At 47.9% G+C, this 25009-nt stretch overlaps 4 non-coding genes across 4 annotated transcripts; 3 read left to right on the forward strand and 1 right to left on the reverse strand.

Moving 5' to 3' along the window:
* The first annotated feature begins 4505 nt into the window (after window positions 1-4505).
* On the forward strand, window positions 4506-4578 carry TRNAV-CAC (transfer RNA valine (anticodon CAC)). The gene has a single exon. It is a non-coding gene; the product is annotated as a tRNA-Val (tRNA).
* A 5953-nt stretch (window positions 4579-10531) lies between these two features.
* TRNAN-GUU (transfer RNA asparagine (anticodon GUU)) lies at window positions 10532-10605 on the reverse strand. The gene has a single exon. It is a non-coding gene; the product is annotated as a tRNA-Asn (tRNA).
* Window positions 10606-11296: 691 nt separating this feature from the next.
* On the forward strand, window positions 11297-11368 carry TRNAH-GUG (transfer RNA histidin (anticodon GUG)). Its single transcript has one exon. It is a non-coding gene; the product is annotated as a tRNA-His (tRNA).
* Window positions 11369-22270: 10902 nt separating this feature from the next.
* On the forward strand, window positions 22271-22341 carry TRNAG-CCC (transfer RNA glycine (anticodon CCC)). Its single transcript has one exon. It is a non-coding gene; the product is annotated as a tRNA-Gly (tRNA).
* The last annotated feature ends 2668 nt before the right edge of the window (window positions 22342-25009 follow it).

The raw sequence follows: 25009 nt of genomic DNA on the forward strand, positions 1-25009 counted from the left end.
GTAAGACAGCGAGAGAGATCAAGCTCTACACTGAATACAACAAAGCAAAGTGGGAATTTATAGCCAAGAAGCACGGTGAGGGTTAGTGAATGGAACATTACTAAGAGGAAACATCAGGAGTAAGGGGAGATTATGGCTAAACCAAGCTAAGGGATTCTTGCTGAATGCCGGCCAAAGTGATCAAGCATCAGCTGGGGTACCGGGGTGGAGCAGGAGGAGACTATCATGGCAGGGGTCTGTTTAAAATGACTTAGCAGGATTCTTGCTAAAATTGGACAATGCAAACACAAACCCTGAAGTCTGAGAATCAAGACCTAGTTGAGAAGAGAGTTCAGAGGAGCCTGACCTACAGTTTGGTCCAGGAGAGAATATGTGTCAACAATCAGAGCTCTCATACATGTTGATGTAACTATAAAGTGGTACAACCACTTTGGCAACTTTAGGCAGTTTCTTATAAAATTAAATCTCCACCCTGCCTCTTAGGTTCCATCAACTACTTCCTTAAGTATTCAACCAACAGAAATGGAAGTGGGGCGAGGGGGCTGGGGGGGGAATGTGCTCACAAAGACACGTATAATAAGAATGTTCATAGAAGCTTATTCATAAGAGCCCAAACTGGAAACAACCCAAATGTCCAATAGCGGGAGAATGATAAAGAAATTGGAAAATATCTCTGCAATGGACTGCTCAGGAATAATACTATTTCTTCAGTCTTGTCTGTGCAATAGAGAAATCAGCCTTGCAAAATTCAGTAAATCTCCATTTTGGGGAATCAAAAGCAGTGTCCTGGGGATGGGACAAAAATTCAACCACTGTCCCGCAATTGCTGACATGACTGCCTTACTCTCGTCCCAGCTGCCTTCCAAAACAAGGAAATCCCTGCAGTATACAGCATAGGCGCCTGCACCGTGCTGCAGCGATAATAATCAAACGTGGAAGGAAAGGAGGAAAGCTCTACCACCTGGGTAGAGCTGTGTGACTAGCCAAGGCAGCTGAGACCCCTCTGTGGGAGAGCAGGACTGGCTGAGGCTCTTATTCCCTTGGTGAAGGTGTCGGGATCTAATGAGGAAGCAAAGTCAGCTGCACAGCCGGCCCCACCCTGGAGTACCCGCGGCTGAATTGACATTCAACTGTATCTCAGCAGAGGGAAAAAGGCATTCAGAATTGTTATTAGATGTGAGATCTTATGAAATCTGTTTATCGCTACAGGGAAATAAAGCAGATGATATTATGGTATAATGGTTATTCTCTAACCTGTGCTGCCCTGTAGTGTAGCCAATAGTCACATGAGAGTATTTAAATTTAAATTAATTACATATTATGAAGTAAAAAAAGAAATATTCAATATCTCCTCACTAGTGGCAGGCATTTCAAGCACTCAGTTGCCACGTGTGTCTAGTGGCCACTGTATTAGATAATGCAGATCAAGGTCATTCATCTAGCGAGTCAGTACACATAAGATTTTTAAATTTCAAGGTCCTGACTTCTCACTCAACATTATATTCATTCTAGTCCATTTGGTTCATCCCTAGTACCAGTAGCTTCTGGGTCTATACTGATCTCTATGTGGTCTCTGAGCTCTGATTAAGAGGAGGAACTTAATGGTTCCCAGGCTGGAAAAGAAGAAGCATTCCATACCCTAAGGGCTACTATAGGGCAGTGGTAAACCAGGCACAACCAGGGTTTTCTCACATCGGTCACTCCAGCCCCAGTGCTGCTCTAGATTGCCCTAAAGGCCGCCCCTGCCCAGACCTCCAAGGAATGTTTGTGCAAACTCATGAGCTTTGCTTATTAACTCTGCTATAAGCCATAATAACACCTGTTTTCTTTTTATTTAATTTTAGAATTACATCCTGCTTGTGGCAATTCATAGTGGTATTTCAGTTGTGGTAATGAGAGGTAATTAATTTTAAAAATAAATTTTCCAAATAAAAATGTGAATCAAAGCATGAAAAATGTCAGGTAATCAATGATAAAGGTACATGGATATGGCTAAATATGAAAGTGATCTGTTCATTAATGAACTTAGGAAACCATGCTTTTGTCTGATTTCTATGGGATGTGCTCCCTACCTCTTTTCCCTCGAGGAGCGCTTCCTCTCGCCTGAAGTCAAGGAGGCAGGAATGCTTAGCTGTTCCCTCTAAACTTGAACACAGAAGGCACTGTCACCTTTTTCTGGGAGCCCCTCTGGGAACTCCCTAGTTCAGATCAGGAAAATCAAGGCCCGTAAAGTCATCTGGTTGGAGATGTGATTGCATCCTCTCCAGAGGCATAGAGTCTGTTTCTTTGGGAAGACTAAATGGTTCTGTTTAGTCTCTCTCTTCTTCTTCATTGCATTAATTGGTTCTGAGTGTTTTGTAGGCCTTCCTTTCAATCTTCTTTTTCTCTTTGAAATCTTGGAGGTTGAACAAGAAGGAGGGGATGCAAATCTCACTGAAGTTTTCTCAGTTACCCGTGAGCATGATGGCCAAGGGGAAGGGCTCTGGAGGCAAAGTGCCTGGGTCTGAGTGCTGGCTCTCACTGTCACGGGGGTGAGACCCTGAAAAGGTTAGCTCAGCTTTTCAATGCCTCAGTGTTCTCCTCTGCAACAAGGGGGTGGTGATATCCTACATTATCTTTTAGGGTTGTTATGTGGACTTAATAAGTTCTTGCACAGTAAAGCCCCGAGGAACAGTGCTGGTCACACAGTGAAGCTCCGAGAAATCTGGTATTATTTCCACTTCTACCTGTATCACTGCTGACTTTCAACATTCCCCAGATAAATTAGTGTTTAATGGTTTACCTGATCTCTTCTGCCCCATATTAGTGACCTGCATCTGGAAAAGTGGTTGGTTTTGATGTTGATCTAAGTGGTGATCTAACTGCAATGGGGGACTGGATCCAAATTCATCAATTTCTTGGACCTTGGACAGGCATGATGACTGTTTAGCTCATGGTAGACAATATTTTGCACATGCTTCCAGCAAGAATTTTCAATATACAGTTGGTTAAGTATTATAAGAAAAGTCCAAGTATGTACCAGTGACCCAGTCTTTTTGGTTGCTTTTGTTTGTTTGTTTGTTTTGTTTGTAAGAAATCAAAGGAGGGAAATACAATTTATCTGGAAGTTGTAGAAGATTTCCTCTCTCGGTTATGGTGCAGTGCTTGTAGCAAAGCAGCAGTGACCGTGAAAACAACCAAATGCAGGCTGGCTTAAAGAAATTCTGTTTGAGGTCGTTGGAGAAATACCTATGCACCTAGGACCCCCAGGAATAGCGAGAGAGAGAGAGAGAGAGAGAGAGAGAGAGAGAGAGAGAGAGAGAGAGAGAGAGAAAGAGAGAGAGAAAGAAGCTTATTGGAATGAAACTGATTCTCTACCTTTTCCTCTTAGCGCATTTGCCAGTTCTTGGCAAGGCACAAGTGACAGGGAAGCTGGGGACAGGGCAGCTGCTGAGGGTCAGGGACAACAGCAACACTCTAAGTAGTGTCAGAAATCTGGTAAAAAAAAAAAAAAAGGAGGGGGAGGAGGGCCAGGAAGAAAGGAGGGGTGGAGGAGGGGAGGGAAGGGGAAAGGGAGGAGGAGAAGATGGGGCAGGAAGAAGGGAAGGGAGATGAGAAGAAGAAGAAGAAAGAAAGTAATGTGGGCTGTCCACGTATTCAGACTTAAGGAGCCAATATCCTGGAGTGGCTTGATGAGTCTGTTGGATGCTTTCTTCAGGATTTCCCCTTAAGATATTTGCAAATTAAGCCATGTGCATGTATGACGCTATGAGGGCAAGCAGAGTGTGGCTGAAAGAGAGTGGAATTTCCACCAGTATCATGGTACGAAGGAGATAAAAATGGAAGTTCAGAATTCCTCAAGGGGCAGGACCCAAGGAAGCACCTCAGGGTCTCAGGTGGGAGCCCTAGCCGTCTAGAGCATGGCACTGTGAGAAAACTAGCCCTGGGCTGAGACTTCCCTGCAAATCAGCTCAGTCAAGGACTGGATTGAGGTGATCTTCCCCTCTGCTGCCTGCTGGGGGAGAGGGTGCACAATCTTCAGAGAAAGATAACATCATGACTCTATCATTTTTCACACAACAGGTTCATCCTTCAGTCACAATATTCTAGGAGTATAAAGGAACAGAAGCCAGGAAACGTGGAAGTTGACTCAACAGATGATTGAGATATTGAAGTTAACAGGTAGGAACCTAAAGTGATATGTTTTAACTGTTCAGAAAATAGATGACAAGATCAGTCTTTTTCACCAACGGTAGAGAATCTATTTTAAAGAACCAGTGGAAATTCCAGGAGCTGGGGCGTCAGCGGGGGCGACTCCTGCCCTCAGGTGCTTAGTTGTGGAACTGGAGACACTGCGTTGGATGCGGGATCCCGAAGTTAAGCGAGGGCCTCTCAGGAGTTCAGTCTTTTCGCTTGAGGGGTCGCTGGTGCTTCCCGGTTTATTGTTCGCTTTAAAACGTTGGTGATCATGATACTGGTGGCAGGACCTATGGTTTTCATGGGTGCAGCTGATAGCCCTCAGCACCGTTTCCGTAGTGTAGTGGTTATCACGTTCGCCTCACACGCGAAAGGTCCCCGGTTCGAAACCGGGCGGAAACAAATGTTCTTCCTTTCTGAAACTTTTACCTTCCCTTTCAAAAAAGCGAAACGGCCGAAAGGCAGGGGCTGAGGCAGCGGGCGCAGCTGCATTTTCCATCCCCAAGGGACAGGCCAGGAGTTCCGTTGCTGCCTGAGAGCCTGCTCAGCGCCAGGAGCCAGCCCTCCTTTCTCCGCTCTGAGTCACTGCGGAGTCCAGGCCACAGCCAGCTGACCCAAGTGCGCAAAGGACAAGGCTGACTTCGGCTCATTTTTACATCCGGAAATCCCCTCACCTCCGAAGCAGGCGCCTAAATCTCCTGTACACGCTGACACCTATCATGTCTGAAAACCAAGGAGTTCATTCCTGCGAAGCACCCTTGGCTTTCCCACACCTCAGCACACGCGCGGAGCACGTTGCGTGACAGGCCAAAAGAGCACGAACCCGACGCCGCCCCGGGTGCTCGACCAAAAGACACGTAGATGAAGAACGTCACGCTCCACGAACTGAGCGGGTCAGGGAGGCAAAGGAGCCGGTAACGTGCAGTTATCAGGGGAGCCCCCAGAGCAGGGTCACAGATCAAGAAGTAGACGGATCCACTCATCACCCGCTGAGAGCCCAAATGGGCCCCTAATTTAAAAGGAAACTGAGGTTCAGAAAGAGAGCATGTCCTTGCGTCGGCCGCACGTAGAGCTAAAGTTAGACTAGGATGAAACCCAGCCAGTTACCTTGTGGCCTGACCTCAGAGTCCAGTCGCCCAGGTCGGGAGAGCTGAAGGGTGATGGGCAGCGGGGCAGCGACTTGGGCGCCGCGCACTACCGCGTTCAGCCTAAGGGGCGCTGGGAATCGCCTTCTTTTCTGCTCGGCCCTTCTCAGAAATTCAACCTTTACTGTCACAATTTTCAAGTGGAGAGGCCAAATTTGAGAATCTGTCTCCTGCGCGGCTCCCTGGTGGTCTAGTGCCTAGGATTCGGCGCTTTCACCACCGCGGCCGGGTTCGATTCCCGCTCAGGGAAACCTCCTTTCGTGGAAGAAGAATCCGACTCTCTTTTCCTCCTTCATCTCAGAAACCTGATGGTTTCACAGAGTTTTCATCCAAAGACAACCTGCGATTTGAGTTCCAAAAACTCATTAAGACATTTGAAACATACAGAACACTTGAAATACAAACATATATTCTGGACCTAACCGCGCAGAGTTAACATTTTCCCACGTTTGCTTTCTCACTCTCTCTCCATATATATGAACTGCGACGCCTTTGGAGTAACCTGGAATCCGTTCTCTCCAGGCTTGTAGAGAAGCTTCAGGCGGTGTTTGATTCGGCTGTCCCCCAAGTGCAGGCCAGGCACGTTCGCTAGTAAGAATCCCCCCGGACCGGCTGCCCTCTGGTCTCCTCCCGGTTGCCTTGGCGGGCAGTGGGGTCTTGGGTCAGCCTGAGCGCTGGAACCGCCTACCTGGGGAAAGGCCCTTCAGGGAAGTGCAGCTGCCCCTTGGCTGTTGCCCGGCTCCCTGGGCCCTGCAGGGGGCAGAAAGGTGAAGGATCTTCCGTGTGGTGGGAGGATGAAGGGAGCAGGTGGGAACTGCGTTAAAGGGAGGGGGAAAGTTCTCAAGAGCTTCCCAGAATTGTCTGCACGAGTAGACAATTTTGTGTGCATCACAAGAGTTTAAGAACTTCTGTCTAAACACTACTTTATGTTGTCTTCCGGATTTCTAATGATGTGGAAAGCATTGCTGGCACAGTATTCTAGCGTGTACACGTCTTGGATTTATTTTCTCTTCAAAATGCTTATGGCACTGAACGGCCTAAATTTCCTCTTCTGGTTTTACTGATCCAATAAGCAAAGTTTAATTCCAATAGCGATTGAAGTTCGTAAAATTTAGGACTATGTGTTCCAGTAAAATACATGTGCCCTAGAATATCTTTTAAATAAAGATTACGTCGCAGAATTCTGTAAAATCATAGCGACTTAATTATGTCAGTTACAATTTGGGAGTAAACCGTTTTAGGCGTCACCCAATATATGATTCTAACATGCATTTTTCTATTAGGATTCGGTTCGAGTTGCCATTTTAAGATCTATTGTTCCCTTTAAGTTCTCTGGCTGATATTAAATTGAGTTAATTAATGTATAATCTTTGCTCGGAGAGTATCTAATTAAGACAGGAAAAACAAAACACTGTCCAACTCGGTATAATGCAGCCGCATATTTTTATAGACTGCAGAGTGGTCAAAGTTTCACAGGTTAGGAGGAGTTGTGGGCATCTTTAGGGGATGATGGTGAACGCAGCCATCACGTCCCCTGAGGAAGAGTAAAACCCATGGCATAAGTGCTCCAGGAAGTAAGCAGCTGTCACTGGAGACCTGCTGTGTTCCTGAGGTGTTTGTTTACTATTATTATTTTTTAAATTCCTGGTTCTTGGTCACCTGCCTGCTAGAAATGAAGTCATCCATTTTCCCATTCCTTCCTATGCTTCCCGTGTTTCACTCACTGCTCCTGCCCTTAGGCTCTGGCAGGTGGACGAGCCTGACTGTGTTCCCACTGGACTGCCCCATTTGGATGCCTCAGGTGCAGGTGCAGTGGCGCAGGGACTTTGGGTTTGTTCACAATTCAACATCTCTCCTGGAAAGGGGCCTGGCACCTCATAAGCACCGAATTAAGTGCTTGGCAATTGAAGGCATTCTAATGCAAGGTCCTGACACGCTGAAGAGCAGAAGACAGTGGGTAAGATTGGGGGCAGCCTAGAGTATGAGGGACAGAGAGAGACAGAGAGACACAGGCACACCAAGACAGAGAGTGAGTGAGAGCAAGGGGGGTGGGGAGAAAATGTCCTATCAGATTTAGCATGTAAAAGCTGAAGAGCTCGGATTTTTGCTCATGAGCTTCAACAGAACAACCATGGGAAGGGAAGGGAAGGCAAAAACACTAAGAACCCAGGTCTGCACAAGATGCATTACCAGGAGCAAGATCCTGTGGTTCCAACAGTTTGTCTCAAATAGGATAATTTTTGTACAAATAGCCCAACATTGTCCAGGAATCATACAGAGACAGTCACGGTCATGTTCATGCACGCTGGTGATATAGCAGGGAGGGCAGTCATTAGATTGTGTGCATCCAACGAAAGCAAAAATACAATTCAGAAGATAAGGGAAGAGGAAGAAATGTCTGGGACCAGCGGCTTCTCCCCACTCCAGTCCATAAGCTGCTTGGCAGGAAGATATCTGGGGTCATTCTCGCCAGTCTACTCTGGACCCCATTAAGTAGGTCACCACCGGAAACAATTACAGTTGTTGGAAGACCTTCTAAACATCTTGGTAGTTTAGGTGCTGAACGTATGCAATAGGGTATCTCTGGGCAGTGCCCACATCGTCCTTCTACTGTACCTCTGGTTTACGTGAGTCAGGAGGGCAGCACTCTGCTTGTGAGCGTGTCAGTTAGCGATGCAGAAACTTTGTTGTGATGGCAAGAGTATGAAGAAAAGGCTCTTACTCTGCGTTAGAAAAATACATTGGGATACAAATCAGCCCACCTCCTATTTAAGTCAAGCTAGGAACACATAAAGAATGCCTTCAGCTTCTGGCAAAGGCGGAGTGATAGAAATCAGATTTACCTCCTGCCTGAAATCTCAGCGCCGCCCAAACCACCATCCCCAAGAAATGAAAAAGATAAAAGACATGAAATACCAGTTTTCCAGACACTGTAAACCAGGCAGCAAAGAACAGCAACCCCAGAGAGATGAGACACAAACAAGGTGAGGCCTGCCACTGGCCCAGCTTACCGCTTTCAGAGAGTTTCCAGGCTGGGTGGGCACCAGGAGGGGCATCTGAGGCCAACTCCTTGGATGGTGGAGATGAAGCTGAGTGTTGGTAGGACAGCAAGGAAGCGAGAGTTCACAGAACAAAGATCCAGTGATAAGAGAGATAGACAGAGAATCCAGGGTTATGAAAGTGTCTCCCTGGAGCACTCCGCAGAGTAATGATTAGGGTATGCTTCTGAAGAAACGGCCTGAGGCCAAGGAAAGAAACTATTAAAAAGATAATGGAAGAGTGCCTGGTGCTCACACAGGACAGGCAATTGTACTCGCTTCCCCCAGCCAGACTGGACTTGGACTACTCATAATTCGTGGGTCATTGGGAAGGACATTCAGGAAACTCTTGTTTCAGTAGAGGGAATAATGAGCCCTAGAATGACCGACCCCCAAAATCATGAAAGCAAGATCCAAAGGGATCCAACTGTTTACAAGTCGCTTAACTGTACCCCAGAACAAAACTCAAGAAGATTTAGAGGAATACCACAATAGCCAGTGCCCAAGAAGGGAAACTCTGACAATGTCTGGCATCCAATCAAAGAATGCCAGGCATGCAAAGAGGCAGGAAAACTTGAGGTGTGAGGAGGAGACTAATCAATCAAAACTGAGCCACAACTGACCTGATGTTAAAATTAGCAGAGAGGACGTTAAGACAGTTATTATGACTGTGTCGCATATGTCGCAAGAGTTAAGTAGAAATGTAGAACACATACAAATGGCCAGAATCAAACTGTAGACATGGAAATGATAACATCTGATATTATGTAATTCACCAGATAGAATTAATAGCAGATTAGACATTGAAGGGGGAATTTAAAAAAAAAGAAAAAAAAAAGGATCAGGGAACGTAAAGCCATGAACGACTGACGGTATCCTAAAATGAAACTACATACAAAAAAAGTTTTTTAATGAACATAGCATCACTGACTGGTGAGGTATGTTTAAAAGGCCCAATATAGGAGTAAGTTGGAGTCCCTGAAAAGACCAGAAGAGAAGGAACAATTTTTAAAGACACATTGACAGAAAAGTTTCCAAAGAGCCAAATGAACACTATGAGTGCAAGAAACATGAAGCAAAACACACTTAGCCACATCATAATTAAACTGCGCATGACTCCATTGAAATAGAACAATATCTTCAAAGCAGAGGGAAAAGACACAGTATATACATAAAACAAAAATAAAGACTATGTCAGATTTCTCATCAGGAGCAGTGAGAAGACAGTGGAGCAACATCTTTAAAGAACATGGAATTCTATGCCTCCTCCCCAAGAAATGTCTTTCAAAAATGAAAGTGAATAATGACATCTACAGACAAACAAATGCTGAAAGAATTCGTCACCCGCTGACCCACACTATAAGGAATGTTAAAGGAGTCCACTGACACCAGATGGAAATCTGGAGGTACACAAAGGGGCAAAGGACAACAAAAAAGGTATCTGCCTGGGAAAATACGTAAGATTTTTCTTATTATTTAAGTCTCTTTAGAAACATGGGACCGATTTTTCTAAAGTAATAACGGTGGATTGTGGGGTTTAGGACACATGCAAAGTAAGATGCATGATGACAATAGCACAATGGCCGGCAGGGAAGAAATGCGAAGAGGTGTGGCATCGCTTGAAGGCAGACTGTGGTAAGTTACAGAAGGCTGTTATAAAGCCTCAAGCAGTCGCTAAAATAAGAAAAGAAAGAGTGAGACCTAATAAGCCAGCAAAGGAGCAGAACTGGAAGCATATACGAACCATGTCAGCACTATGTGATCGAGCAACTGCTTCTCCAGGACTCTTCCCTCTAAGAAGACCTTATACAAGGGGCCAAAGATACCTGTACAAGAAGGATGACTGCAGCATTATTTGTAACCGTGAAATCGTAGAACCAACTTAATTTCAAAAGTATATGGAAAGGGTTAAATAAATACTAGTACGTGCAAACAACGGACGGAAGAAAGTCCATCGTGAAAAGGAATTCATAAACTAACGATGATAGCCGTACTCTTTCTAGGATTTCCAGACGACCTCTTCCGATCGCACCTTATGTCCTCGTGTTGTGAACACGACACGGGGGACAGGAGGGTAGTAGTGGAGGACCCTTTTTCGACCTTTACAGGAAAGGATGTGCAGAGCAGAAAGAACCACGAAGACTTTACTTTCTAAAAGAGGCGAGAGAAAGGCGTCCCTGGGTGGGCTCGAACCACCAACCTTTCGGTTAACAGCCGAACGCGCTAACCGATTGCGCCACAGAGACACACGTGCAACTCCTCGCTGTCACCCCTGTAGTGATCAAACACCGCATCCGCGCCAGGCGGAGTCACTCGCCTTTCGCAGGACAGCGACGCCGGCTCCAAAGCCTAGGACAACCGCAGACGTGGAGTCGATGCAGCGCGTTCTTCCCGTGGAAAAGCCGAGCGTCGGGCGATTCCGAAGGCAGAAGGGCAGCCGAGTGTCCCCGCCGCAGATGCCAGCGCCCCGGAAACGCCCCCGGACCTGAGCCGAGGGGTCCCCGAGGGAAGATGAAGGCCAGGTTTGGCTCCGTGACGACTCCCCATTCGCTCCGCGCGCGCCGCCCGCCCTCCGTTCGGCCGCGGTCGCCGGGGCGCGAGCCGGAACCAGGGCCTGCGGAGGGTTGGTCCAAAGGGGCAAACGCGAAGACGCGGGAAAGAAGCCGGCGAGGTGGGCACGAGGACAGCTTGACTTCCCAGGAGGCCTGTGCAGAGGCACGTGCCGGATTTGGGGAGATGAGAATTGGGGTTTGGTTTGGTTTGGTTTGGTTTGATCATCATGTACCAGAATTGAGAGGAAGGGAGTGGAAAACGGAGAGCGGGCATGAGACAAGACTATGAATACCGACATTTGTCCAGGCACAGCGCAGTAATTGGAATGATTTTACGTCAACATCGTAAGAGCAAGAATTCTTGCCGCCGCGGGGACAGTGGCGCGCCGTGATCGTATAGTGGTTAGTACTCTGCGTTGTGGCCGCAGCAACCTCGGTTCGAATCCGAGTCATGGCAACCTCCTCTGTCTCACGTCTCACGTGGCACGGCAGCTCCCGTTTTACTTTGTCTTGAAACTTGCACCGGCCTGGGGGCCAGAGAGCACTGCTTTCCCCAGGCCACCTGGCGGCAGGAGGTCAGGAGAAGGGAAGGAAACCCCACCCAGGCCACTCACCTCGTGTCTGAGCAGAAGGAAACCCAGGGCAGTGGTTTCTCTTCGGTCCTGCTCCAAAATAGGGAAGCCCGGCAAGGAGCCTCTTTTGCTGTAACTGGTGAAAAATGTTGTTTCTGTGTTACTCAAAATCTGCAGGATCTTAAAGACCAGATAAAAAATTTTATCAGATAGGCGACTCTCCCTGCCTAGACCTGTTTTGCTGGTTTAATCTTGGCTCCTGGGAATCTCTGCTCCGAGGACTTTTTCAATCCTTGGCTATTGTTCCCTTTAGAGTCACCGAAGTAACCTCTCTAGTGCCTTTCTATACTCTCAAGGATTTTAAGTGCCTGTCGGCAGCCACTCAAAAGACAAATGGTATCCAACAGGATTGGACAACTGGAAGACCTTAACAGTCACCGCAGAAATGATGATAACGGTGACTACAGCACCCTCCGCCCTGACGACACAGCTAGTGGACACCAGCGAATATGTGTGATTCTTCTGCCTGACTGCATCAATGCTGGTACCCGAGAGTACCGTTAGACTGAGAGCATGACCAAAAGCGGAGAGTTGGTAAAAATCAGACACAAATGGAGATCACACTTGAAACTTCCCTGAGCAGACAAACCCGTTTAGTCATATAAGGAAGAGCTCATTTAGCTTATTTTGCAAAACAAGTGAAACTCACCTTGGGCCACTTCTTGTTTATGCCTCTGAAAATCATAAACAAAGCCTAAAACTGTTCGCCAAAATTGATGGGAGGTAACCACTTTTAACCAATTCCCTATCACGAGGAAAACTCTAATGTTATAACCTGTCACTGCGAAGGACAAAACAGCCACCGCCCCCTCATGAGATAAGTTGCTTTCTAACAGTGTAGCACCTCTGAGCCTCCTTCCATATTCCGTTGGAGTGCTCCCAGTTCCTGAACGGTAAAGCTTTTTGTGCACAGTAAACCTTCACTAATTACTGTTTTGGTGATCACCGGTGGTTTAACGTCTGCTATATCTGAACTTTGACGGTGCCTCGACATTTTCATCCACCAGATTGGACCAACAAGGGAACTCCACATCATGCTGCTGTTGTCCCATTGCCTGGACTTAGTGACTACCCAGTCAGTCACGCAGAACCATTAAAATCATTGCCATTGTCCTCTGTTTTATTTGTTAACAGTCACTGTCCAGACTCCTTTCACTTTACCTTTGCCTCTTCTAGAATGTCATGGAAATGGGATCATAGCGCACACACTCTTGCCTGCACACCTCTTCATCTTTGCACAACGTCTCTGACTTTATCGATTGTTGAGTAAAGCAGATGTCATTCCTCGTTCATTGCTGAGTTGTATTCCATGGCAGTAACATAGCACAGTCTGTTTACCATTCACTCGATAATGAGCATTTGAGCTGTATCCAGTATTGGCTATTGTGAATAAAGCTGCTTTGAAGAGTCTTTCCAAAGAGATCTTGTGGACGTAGGTTTTCATTTCTCTCGGTGAAGAATAGCTGGTACCAGGGCGTAGTATACGCTCCACTTCATAAAAACCACCAAAGCCTTTTCCAAAGCAGTTGTACCTTTTTATGTTACCACCAACAATATGACGGTTGTGGTTATTCCACATCTTTGCCAAGATTGTTGGTGTTTCCTCTCCTTATGATTTTAGCCGCGCTACTAAGAGTAGTGGTATCTCAACATGGTTTTAATGTCCGCTTCTGTGACAGCTAAAATTATTGAGGACTCCTGGTATGCTTCTTTGGCCATGTGCATATCTTCCTTTCTGAAGTATCTGTGCATATTTTTTAACCCATCTGAAAAAAAGTGGGGTTTTTGATCTTTGAAAAACTTGTTACTGGGCTGGAGGAGCTCATTATACTTTATAATGACAGGCGGTGAGGGTTGTCAGCTATGTGTTGTGAATATTTTCTCCCTGTCTCTAGCTTGCGTTTCCATTTTAGTGGCCTCCTTGGATGAGAAGATACGGCTAACGTTGATGAACTCTAATTTATCATTTGTCTTTGTTTTATACATTCTTTGGGTCCTGGTTGGTAAATCTTTGCCTACCACCAAATCATGAAGAATACTCAAAATGCCTTACACCTTTAACTTTTATGTCTTGGTCTATGATGCACTTCAGATTGACTTTTGTCTCTAGTGTGAGATAGAAATACAGCTGCCCCCCTCCCAATATGGAACCTATTTCCTTTCCGCATTGAACTGCTTTTCTTGAAAACTCATTCACTAATTGAGCTATGGGTCGGTTTCAAGTCTCTGAACTCAGTCCATTTTCCAGTTGTGTACCCTGATGCAACTTGCACCCTGCTGGTCTATGTTGGGGGGAGCGGTCACAGTAACTCGTAACGTCAGGTAGTGCAAGTCTCCCCATTCCGTTCTTTTCCACACAGAGCGATACATTTTGCAACATGTAATAACTCAGGTTACCATCCCCCAGGTCAAGATATGCATGCCATCACATCATACTTCTCATTTCCTTGGGGGACACAGGCCCTCCCTCCCATGTACTGGCTGCCCCCTTGTGGCCCAAGAGCCTCTATTTTACTCTCTGGAGATAACAAACGCCCAGTTGCCTGCAGGGCAGCTGAACCAAGCCAGAAAGATCTACAAGACTCGAAACAGTCGGGATTTTCGGATGCAGGGCCGGGGGCGGGGGGTGGTGGTGAGGGGGCGGCGGGAAGTTAGCTCACTTTTCAGGCCTTTGGTCTTAGCGAAAGTTTCCTTTAGTCATTCCTAACCATGGAAAGTACAAAGCTTTGTGCTGCTTAACATTTCCTCTTCTTTCTAGGCAGAGAGAGTCCCACGGAACATACCTAATTTGCGAAATTGTTCGCTGGGTGTGATGTTGAAAACTGGAGGCTGAGGGAGAGCTCTATCATGTTTTGTTTTGTGTGAATAAAAGAAAATGAGGAAGAAGCGGAGATACAGAGAGGGGAATAATAGGCTGGATGCTGAAAAGCGATCGTAGGGTCAGGCCCTGGATGTCAGATTTTGGAGAAAGAGAAGACATTGATGAGCATATCCAGGGAAGGACTTCGTGGAAAGAGCAGACACTTAAGGCTATTTTATGACGTTTTCCATTCGTTTATATGTACTTCTCCTTTCCCATTGTTGTAGGTAAGGCACAGGTGAGCTTGATTCATTCGTTGCTTTTTGGAATGCATGCTTAAACAAAAGTGACTTCCACACTTCAAATATTTATCTGTGAACCTCCTCTTAGGCGCCACCACCTGTGCATTAAAAGTAAAATGGGTCCAACCTGGGGACTCTACCTGGGAAAGTGCAATTAATATTAAGGGGGTGGGTGAGAGAGAAATGAGACAGTCTCAACAGTGGTTGCTTCCCTTACTGCAGTGGTTTTCATATATGCTCCACACCCGATCGATCAATCCTTTCCTCAAGTCCTTTCCTCCTTTTCTCAAGCAGTTGAGAAAAAGAATTCAGTGAGTTGCATCCTGGAAATGCATGGATTTCATGGCTAGGGAAGTTCAAGTATTCCCAAGTGGGAAGATTGGGGACTGCCTACTCACTGGTACCCGGGCCATCGTTGTCTGCTGTGTCTACTTGGTCTGGACTGGACAAGGGGACTCCACTCGCCTTCGCCAGCCAGGGGGAGGACGCGGTTCCAGAGGCGGTCAACTTCATGGTGACTCCAGATCCTGAGGCCTCATAGGATTTTTCTTCACTTTCCCTCTCATGTCTCTTCTGCCTGCCCAATAAGAGAGGATTCACTGCCTTTCTCTCTGTCAGGACCCATTAGGGTGTCCCTTGTGGACAGGACTGAAGTGGGCCTCTGGTTCCCCCTAGGTGTCCCTCCTGGCTTGGGCGTCTCCGGAGCCTAGGCTGGCCCAATACGGAACCCCCGGCTGGTGGGACCGCGGGGAGCCCAGAAGGCTACACTAGCGGTGGTGGAGGTGTGAGCCCCAGGTGGCAGGCGCCAGTCAAACCCTATTCTTCCCCGTGCACCTCCTCCTCGGGGATGCACGGGGCAGCTGGAATAAAGCGGCCCCTAAAACTTCTCTGCCGACTGAATCCAAAGAGGCATGAAGTCCCAGAAGCAGGGAGAGGAACCTCACTGAGCAGACTCAGACTTCTTCCCGGCTGCCTCTCCTGGGCAGGCTCAAAAGAAGCTGATGTCGAGGATGGAGCCAAAGAAAAGGCTTCATGGCAGAAAACCCTGCGATCTCGAGAGACATGAAAGTCTTAAATCCTAACGTCTAGGTGAGCAGGGGGCCAAGTTGAAATCCACCCCTGTGCCCTGAACAGGAGAGTCATCTGCATGAGTTCAGAGGCCAGGAACAGGAGCGAATGTGCACATCTCTGGTTCTCAAACGGGGGCGATTTGGGCTCCCACCCTCACCCCTGGACCCCTCTGTGACACTGGGCCTTGTCTGGACACATTTTTTTATTGTTAAGACTGGGGGAAGGGGGACGGAGAGTTTCCACTTGGCATCCAGTCAGTAGAAGCCAGGGGTGTCACTAAACATGCTTCGGTCCTCAGGCGGAGCCCTCCCCCACAAAAAATGATCCCGTCCAAAATACCAACACTGTGGAGGTTGAGAAACCCCGGTGTAGATCAATGTCCGCACACTTGAGAGACGAGAAAACATGAATTCCTGACTACTGGGATGTGGGGTCTGAGGAAAACCGTGGCATCAGAGAGAACTCCAAGATCGCTGACCTGGGTATAGAGAACGATGGAGTTGGCATGGACTAAGGCGGGCAAACTGCAGGTGCACCAGGTTGTAAGGGGGAAGATCTGTTATCAAATGGCACTCGGGTCCTCTGGCCCATCGCACAGCAAAGCCAATCAACGGACACCAGGTAGTGGTAAGGAAAGTACAGCGTTTATTGCAGGGTGCCTGAGCAAGGAGAACGGGCAGCTAAAGCTCAAAAGACCCAAAATCCTGGATGGCTTTCAGGACAGTGTATTTAAAGGCAGTGTGAGGGAGAGGGTCTCAGGGTGCGTGATCAGCTTCCACACAGTTCTCTGGCTGGTTGATGGTGAGGTAACAAGGTGAAGTTTCAGGGATCAACATCATCAATCTTCTGGCTCTAACTGGTCTGGGGTCTATGTGCTTGTGGTCAGCGGTTTCCATCTGGTGGGGAATCTGGGTTCTGTAAAAACCACTTGGGAATGTGCATCAAAGAGTGTTATCTATGTCCTTCAGGGAGGGACTACAGGTCCCGTGGCTCTGCTATATGACTGATATATTGTGAAAATTCTTACCAGTTCTCCTGCCCGACTGCTGTTCTTTGTTTCTGCATGTTTTCATTCCTTTAATCATTAATTCTTGGGTCAGACTTTTTGCAACTCAGGGAAGGCTCAGGAGACTGAAGTTTTTCTTTACGGAGAGCTGGGGACACGATGGGATGGGTTAACCGACAAAGCCCATCCGGGGATTGCTCGGCTTTAGATCCGGAATCCAATTTAGCGCCTTGGAGCCTGGCTTAAAAGGGTTTTCCATCCAAGCCGTCTCCGTTGCTGCATCTGCCTGAGTCCTTTTGGAAAATGGAGATGCCGGCTCTCGGTGCGTGGCCCCTTCTCACCCCGGGCACATTCCCTCCCGCCTCCTCCCGGCCACCGTGCCCCTCGCACGCTCCCCGGGCCTCGCTGACCTTCTCTCCACACGCGGCCACCTCACAAAGACGCGTCACAAGGCTAGTTCTCAAGACTAGGTGCGGCCGGGATGAGGCAACTCGCTCGGGACTTGCGGACCCGGCAGGCCCCGCGGGCGTTCGGGCTCCTTTTTTGGAGGAAGCACGGAGGGAACGGCCTTAGGGAACGATTTCTGCAACGACGGATGACCCCTCCGGAAGACTCAAGGCCTTCCAGAGCAAAGGGAAAAGGTCACTGTAGTCAGCAGCACGAGAAAAGCCATCCACCAGCAGCTCCCTGGTGGTCCCGTGGCTAGGATTCGGCGCTTTCACCGCCGCGACCGGCTCGGGTTCGACTCCCGGTCAGGGAAACCTTTTGGGCAGCTTTCCATCCCCTGAATTGTGTTGCGGCGTGTGCCCCACACCGAGGAAAACCAGAGTGGCCGATTCCCAGGGCACCTAGGTCGTTCTCATCTCCAGGGCAGCCCTACCCCACCCGCGCCCGCACAGCGCCACATCCCCTCATCTCCACCGCACAAGTGGCTTTCCAGGGCCTCCGAGCATCTTGCTCAGGTTTACACAGCCCTGCAGAGGTTCAACTCCCTGTGGGGTTCAAACCCACGCCCGTTGCCAGCCGGGGCGCAGGTCATGTTGAGTTCTGAATAACCGAGAGAGGCCAAGCCGAGTCTTGGTGTTAGTATCAATAGATGCCCTGGATGAAATGCTTATTAGGCGCTCGGCAGAGGTGCCTGGAGGCGATATCCACGAGGGTTGAGAGGAAGGTGAGCGCTGGGTCGGATCCTGGTGGTTGTTCCACTTGTAGATTAAGCGGCGTAGGGAGTTAACATCATTTAACTGACGTAACAAAGGCAGCAGGTGAAGTATGCGCAGAATGGAAAATTGTAACACTGCTGCCGTAAGCAGAAGGTAGGAGTAAAAATCAACACCGCTACGTCAAAACGATGCTACCCACCACAATCAAGTCCCACCGTTTCTACAATGGCTGTTGCATTTATACCCTGCACACTCTCCCAGGCACTGGGTGCGTTTTGCCTTTTCCCTTCGACGCTCACTCCGAAGACCTGTTGGGATAAATGTTGCGTCCACTGTAAGGCAACAGGAGAGAGAGCGAGAGCGTGGCAGGTGCTGCGGACGGAGCCTCAGAGGCAGCAGGTGGCGTGTGTAGATGATGAGACAGCGCAATGGCTGCGGGTCGGTGGGTTGGGCGCCACTGCTGAAAGGCGGTCAGTCTTGTAGGCCGGGAAGTGGGATCTTCTGTGTGTTGGGTAGGCGGGAGTGGGCGATCGGTGGCTTTTCGGAGATCGGTTTTTAAGAACAGCGAGGGGAGGGGAGGGCAGGGTGTTGACCGTGCCTGCGGGGTGCATGCTCATAGTTACCGGGCACGGGAGAGACTGTGGTCACGAAGGTAGTTTTCCCAGGACGAGGCTCGTCTACTGCACTGGGGCGTGCTGATGTAGGGATTTGTGCTAATGAGAGATTGCGTTCGTGCTCTCCCCTGATACCTCTCGGTTCATGACAGACGACGTCTCTTCCGTGGTGTCTCGCTGCGCTCCGCTCCCCGGGCGCAGGGCGAGAGGCGCAGCCCCAGCCAGCGCTCCACAGCTTGGGAAATCGGGTCTGCACCCGCATCTTCCGGGCTTTCCTGTTTCGTGACCTAAGTGTATGGATGGGTCCTATTCTTGAGCCACGCCTCCTGTCTGTTCACAGGTGCTGGACGTGCCTTCTCCTCTAGCCCGCTTCCGGCCACACGCGTGTGTGTGCGCGCGCCGGGACCCGCCCACTGGGCCCCGCTCTGGTCTGGGCAGTTCCCGCAGGCTGGCCGACAGGCATCTGTAGGAGAAAGGCCACGCGGCCGCGGTGTTGCGAAAGCGTGGGTACGTTGCCCGAAGGTCTCGCGCTCCACAGTCCCCTGGGGGCCAGATCGGAAAGAGGCAACCCTTCCAGGAACAAGGAGGCCCGAGGCCTGCCTTCGCAAGGAGGCTCCCGGAGCCGGCGCGCAGTATCCTTGCCTGGGCTAGCCAGCCCTTCTGGCCTTCCACCCGGCCTCGCCTTCCTCCTTCTCCTCTTCCGCCCCAGCCGTGTTCCTGCGGAGAGTTAGCGCTCCCTCCACCCGCCCCTCGGCGCCCCCCGCCCTCCGCACCCCACCCCACCCCACCTCATCCCACCCCAGCCCTCAGAAATGATCTAGCTGCCTCTCCGGTGCTTACGGCGGGAGTTGGATCAGTGTTTTCCTGCAACGGGAGGAGGGAGAACCTGCGGCTGCAGGAGGCAACCCGTTCCCTTGCTGGTTCTCTGGGCTCAGCCCATCGAGGGGACTAGCTCAGGGGCCTGGGTCTCGCGCGGCCCGAGGAGCCGGCCAAGTTGGCGTCTCTCCCACTGCTCCTCAACGGGAACAGCAGGAATATCCTGTGGGGTCCACTCTTACCCAGAAGAGGCACCCGGGAAATCATCCAACACAAGGCCGGACGCTGCGTGATGGACCACTTGGGAGCAACGCTTCCGTCGGTCTGTCCTTCCCTCCTAGGGCTTTGGGGAGCGGAGAAATCATCTAGGACGACGCGCTCTTCAGCGTCCTGTCTGAGACAAAAGAGGGAAGGAGGGTGTCTTCCAAGAAGGCAGCAGCGCCGAAGCCTGTGGTCGCAGAGAGGCCTGTGGATCAAGGGCGCCCTCTCTCGACCAGTGTTATCCAGCTGCTGCGGAAAACTCACCTGGCTGAGGCCCCCTCCTCCGCCTCCTCCCCATCTTCCGCCTCCTCTGCCCGCCCCTCCTTCGCCTTCCCCTCCTCCTCCCCCCCTTCCTCTTCCCTCGTCTTGTTTTCTATCCTGGGGTTCCTTGAGTGCCTACCTTCCTTTGTGCCAGAGGACCTCTCACCTCCGCCGGAGGGCTGCAAAACATACAAACAAACAAAGAAACAAAACCAAAAACATATCCTGTTGAGGGCAATTTCTTAAAGTCTTCTTGGGAATTAACTAAATGGGCACACTTGCCATTTGCCTCCCTTTACCGCCGTCCCCTCTAGTGAAAACTAAGAACGACACAAGTTGCCCTCAACAGGATTTTTTTTTTTTTTTTTGCAGCCATCCAATACCGTGAAGAGAGCATGTTTTTGAAGCTCCAAGTGTGTCTGCTGGATCTCTGCGGCTTGGAATACTTGAAACTGAAACCATTGTTACTATTATCCTTTCTCCTATCCTATTCTTGGGCTATATCGCACTTGGAGTGGGGATGAAGAAATGAAGGTCACTGAAGGACTGTAGCTGTGACGGGAGGGGCCTCAGCGGCCCAGGGAGGGGGACGTTTCTGGGGAGGAAATCGTGCGGAGATGCAGGAAGTTGCGGAGTGGGGCCTCTGACCTTGGTACGCCTGAGTTTACCGGTCTTGGTATAATTCAGGACAAGGAACGACCTGTCTATGCCAAGGATATTGCCCATGGAAAAGGGGAGAGGCAACCGAAGAAAAGCAAGCATTGGCCTGGAATCAAACCCGGTTCTACCGCATGGGAGGTGAGAATTCTACCCTTGAGCCACCAACGTTTCCACCTGTGCAGCTCGACTAGGATTCCTCTGGAAGAGGCTCGGGAAGGACTTTGAAAAGAGTTCTGAAAACAACAGGCCTCTTTGGTAGACATGCAGAACAAACTAAAAAACGAACAAACAAGAAAATACCCAGAGCAAAAGCTTGCATAGGAGGCTTACGTCAGGCAATACCATCAAGCTGTGACTTTCACATCAAAATACTGCGGGCTTCATTTCCTCACTGACGATGCAGTCATTCTCTTTGCTCCCCCCCCCCCCATCGCTTGGTGCCTCCCAAACCTGTCGAGGCAGAGGGTGGTGTGTGATGCTGACAGGGAACTCACTGGTGTGTTGAGTTTTAGCATTTGTGACTCTGAGACGCATAGGGGGCATGGATTTGTGATTTAGGAGTTGTGAGTGGAAAGTGCAGGTTTGTAGTTTAGAAAGGGGTGTGGGAATACATGTAGATCTGGTCGATGTAGTTGGTAAATGAAAGCATGATGGCCAGAGCTGGCGTGTGTCTTTGGTGTTGGGCAGAGGGCAGATAGAGCCAAAGGTCTTCAGGGTCAAGGAGATGGTTGTTTTCCTTGTTGAGTTCAAGTTTCTGACTCAGCCTCCACCTAGCTTGGCTTCTCAGCAAGAGAAGCATGACTGCACGTCTGCAGCTCCTATCTTTCAGAAAGGCATAATGGTTCCTAAGTCCCAACATGTGGGGGAGCCCCCCTGCCAGGTTCCTTTCTTCAGTGTAATTTCCCCCAGGAAAAATTGGGAAAGAAATCTCTCTGTATTTCAATTTCATCAAAGGACCAATATGTTAACCTCGACACTATTCTAAAAATTAGTCTGCTCCTTATATAACCAAAACACCAAAGCCTATGTCCCACATGCATCTCAGAGTCACGAATGCTAAAACTCAGCACAACACAGAGTCCCGTTTGGGAGATTAGATTCTCCCATATAATCAAACATTGGTTGCAAACAATAGTAATTAACCTTTTAATGATTATGATATATCACATCCTTCCAAATGCTTTGAACACCTTAAAAAGCAGACGCATACTATTGTTATAACGGTTACAAAAATGACTCACTATTCTTGTACAAAACAACGGTGTGTTTCTTCGTTACCTCTCTTTTGATTCTGGCCCTTTCCTTCTTCTCATTCCAGTCTAATTCTGCTTCTGTTTCTTATTTCTTGCCTGGATGAGAATTTCACTTGCTTAACCTAGCAAGTTGGATTATTTTCTCAGACTCTCTAAGGTAAGAGTTTGAGGTTGAGAGTTGCAGGTATAGGGTCATAAACAAGGGATCTGGATGAATTTCCGATGTTTTTTCGGCAGGGGTCTGTTGTACGGTTAGAAAGAGCCTTTTTCAGAGTTGTGGTGTGAGCTGACGAAGCCGATATTTTGATATTTTCATTTGAATGTTCCCACTTCATGCTGTTGCCTGCTTGTAGGCCTTTTTCGCAAGGCTTTGTTCCGAGTGCCTGTCGGTCTGTGAGCTCTGTCTTTCAAAGACAACGCTGTAGGCCCATTTTGGAACCTCTTTGTTTTGCCGCCGCGGGTCCCTCGGTCGCCCTGGAGATGCTTTCTGGAGAGCCGTCAGAGGCTTGCACGGAAAGGGGCATTGGTGGTTCAGTGGTAGAATTCTCGCCTCCCATGCGGGAGACCCGGGTTCGATTCCCGGCCAGTGCAGAGTGTCTCCTCTTGATCCCTTTTCCGGCCCAGACTTTTCACCCTTGGTTTTTGCCTGCTGCACACACAAGTCCAATGACGTCGTAGTTCTGGCCACAAGGAGTACGAAGATGAGAATTAACACCCGAAGGCAGTCCTGAGCGGAAGACGTTAAGGAGCGTCTGAATGGGGACTTTGCAGAGCCCTGGGGCTGTGAGGGAGTACGATACGGCAGCAACCACCTCGCTGGCCAGTCGGTACCTTTCTACCTGCAAGTGTCCTCCACCTCCTACTCATCCTCCTTCTCCTGGCCCACTTCCTCCCCTCCTTATCCCCCTCTTCCCTTCCCCTCTCCTTCTCCTTCTCCTTCCCTTTCCCCTCTCTCTCCCTCCCCCTCTTCCCCTCCCCCTCCTCTTTCTCCTTCGCCATCTGTAATGTTCCCTCATTGGGATTTCACTTCTAATATCCCTTATTCGTTATGAACTTGAGCACCATTACATATTTGTTAACCATTTGGATTTTCTCTTATAGGTTCTCCCCCACCCCCATCCCCACCCTCAAGACCTTGGTGATTTTCCTACAGGTCTTTTTTTCTTGTTTTGTAAGAATTTATTAAATATCTTCAGTACCAGTTGATTATGCTGACTGCAAGGACATTCGCTCAAGTTGTGACGTGTCTTTTTTACTCTTTAGTCTGTGGTTTGATGAACAGAGATGCTTGATGTAGTCCAATTGATCAGTCTTCGTTAAGAACTGGTCTTTTTTTCCTACATTTTATGATATATTCTTATTAGTTATCCATTATACATATTAGTGTATGTATGTCAATCCCAATCGCCCAATTCATCACACCACCACCCCACCCCCTGCCGCTTTCCCCCCTTGCTGTCCATACGTTTGTTCTCTACAGCCGTGTCTCTATTTCTGCCCTGCAAACCGGTTCATCTGTACCATTTTTCTAGGTTCCACATATATGCGTTAATATACGATATTTGTTTTTCTCTTTCTGACTTACTTCACTCTGTATGACAGTGTCTAGATCCACCCACGTCTCTACAAATGACCCAGTTTCGTTCCTTTTTATGGCTGAGTAATATTCCATTGTATATATCCATTCTTTATCCATTCATCTGTCCATGGGCATTTAGGTTGCTTCCATGACCTGGCTATTGTAGATAGAGCTGCAGTGAACACTGGGGTGCATGTGTCTTTTTGAATTATGGTTTTCTCTGGGTTTATGCCCAGTAGTGGGATTGCTGGGTCATGTGGTAATTCTATTTTTAGTTTTTTAAGGAAACTCCATACTGAAGAATTGGTCTTTTTATCTTATTTTTAAACTCCTTGCTTACCCCTGAGATCATGGAAATACCCTGCTATATAACACCAACTAAAATCATTTTAGGTTTCATTTCACATTGAAAAGATTTTGGTTACTGTGGAGGTAGGAGTCACCTTTCATTCCCCTGTCCCCTCCGCAGTGCATGTGATTGAACTGTGTGGTATAATTGTTGAACATTTAAAATGTTTTTAATATCTTTGTTTCTTGAATCCTCAATTTAATCCAATTGAATCCTCCAATTTAATCTGATTTTAAAATATTTGTATATACCAAATAAACTCAATTCTCTTAATAATTCTAGTAATTCACCTTTCATCCATGTAAATAATTATAGTAGTCATTTTTCATTTTCACTTCTTATACCTTTTCTCTTTTCTTGCCTTTCCTCACTGGCTAAGATCTCCATCACAATGGTGAAAAGATGTGGTCAGAGTGAGGCCTATTTGTCTGATTCCTGAGGGTTCCTGATTGGTAACGGGGGTGGGGGGCTGGGAGCCAGGGGTTTATTACCCACTATAATGTTTGCTGAAGGTTTCTTGTTTGTTTTTGTTTCGGAAGCTACCCTTAGCAGATTAGTGCTGTTCTCTTCTAGCCTATTATGCTAAAGGGTTTTTTTTTCAAAGTTAAATCAATGGTGAATTTTTTCAAATACCTCTTCTGTTTTAGTGATTATGATTTCCCTTCTCTACGTTGTTAATGTGGTGAGTTAGATTAATTTATTCTCTAATGATAATCAACTGTTTTCCCAGGATAAGACCTATTTTTCACAATTAAAAAATGTATTGCTGGATTCAGTATTTTTTTTAACATTGCAGCAATAAGACAGGTCTGTAATTTATATTTTTCACATTGCCTTTGTGGGGGGGTTGTTGGCTTCAACATAAACTCATAAAAAAAAGTTGGAGAAATGTGCCATCTTTTAATTCTTTTAGAATTTGTTTGCTTTGGAGTCATTTCTTCTAATGAACTTTTTTTTGGTCCTGGAGCTTTCTTTGAAGGAAGATTTAAAAATTCTGATTTAAAAAATGTAATGCTTGTAGGACTAGTCCATTTTATTTCCCTAAACTCACTATTGGAATATGTTCATTTCCTCTAAATTTTTAATCAGTTGTCATATATGTGTTTATGATATTCATTTATCATTTCCTTATGTCTTCGAGTTCAGTAGTAATGGCTTCCTTCTTTCCTCTCTTTTTTTTAAATCTATGTATATTTCTTTTTATTTAGAATTTCCACAAACCGTGAAATTGGGGTTTGAGATAACTTTTTTAGCTCTCAAGGATTTTGGAGACCTCTGCTGACATTTAAGAGCCGTACAATGCCTAAGAAGAGGCACTGGAAGTATTTAAG

The sequence above is a fragment of the Delphinus delphis genome, chromosome 1, assembly GCF_949987515.2.
Source record: "Delphinus delphis chromosome 1, mDelDel1.2, whole genome shotgun sequence".
Classification (NCBI taxonomy): domain Eukaryota; kingdom Metazoa; phylum Chordata; class Mammalia; order Artiodactyla; family Delphinidae; genus Delphinus; species Delphinus delphis.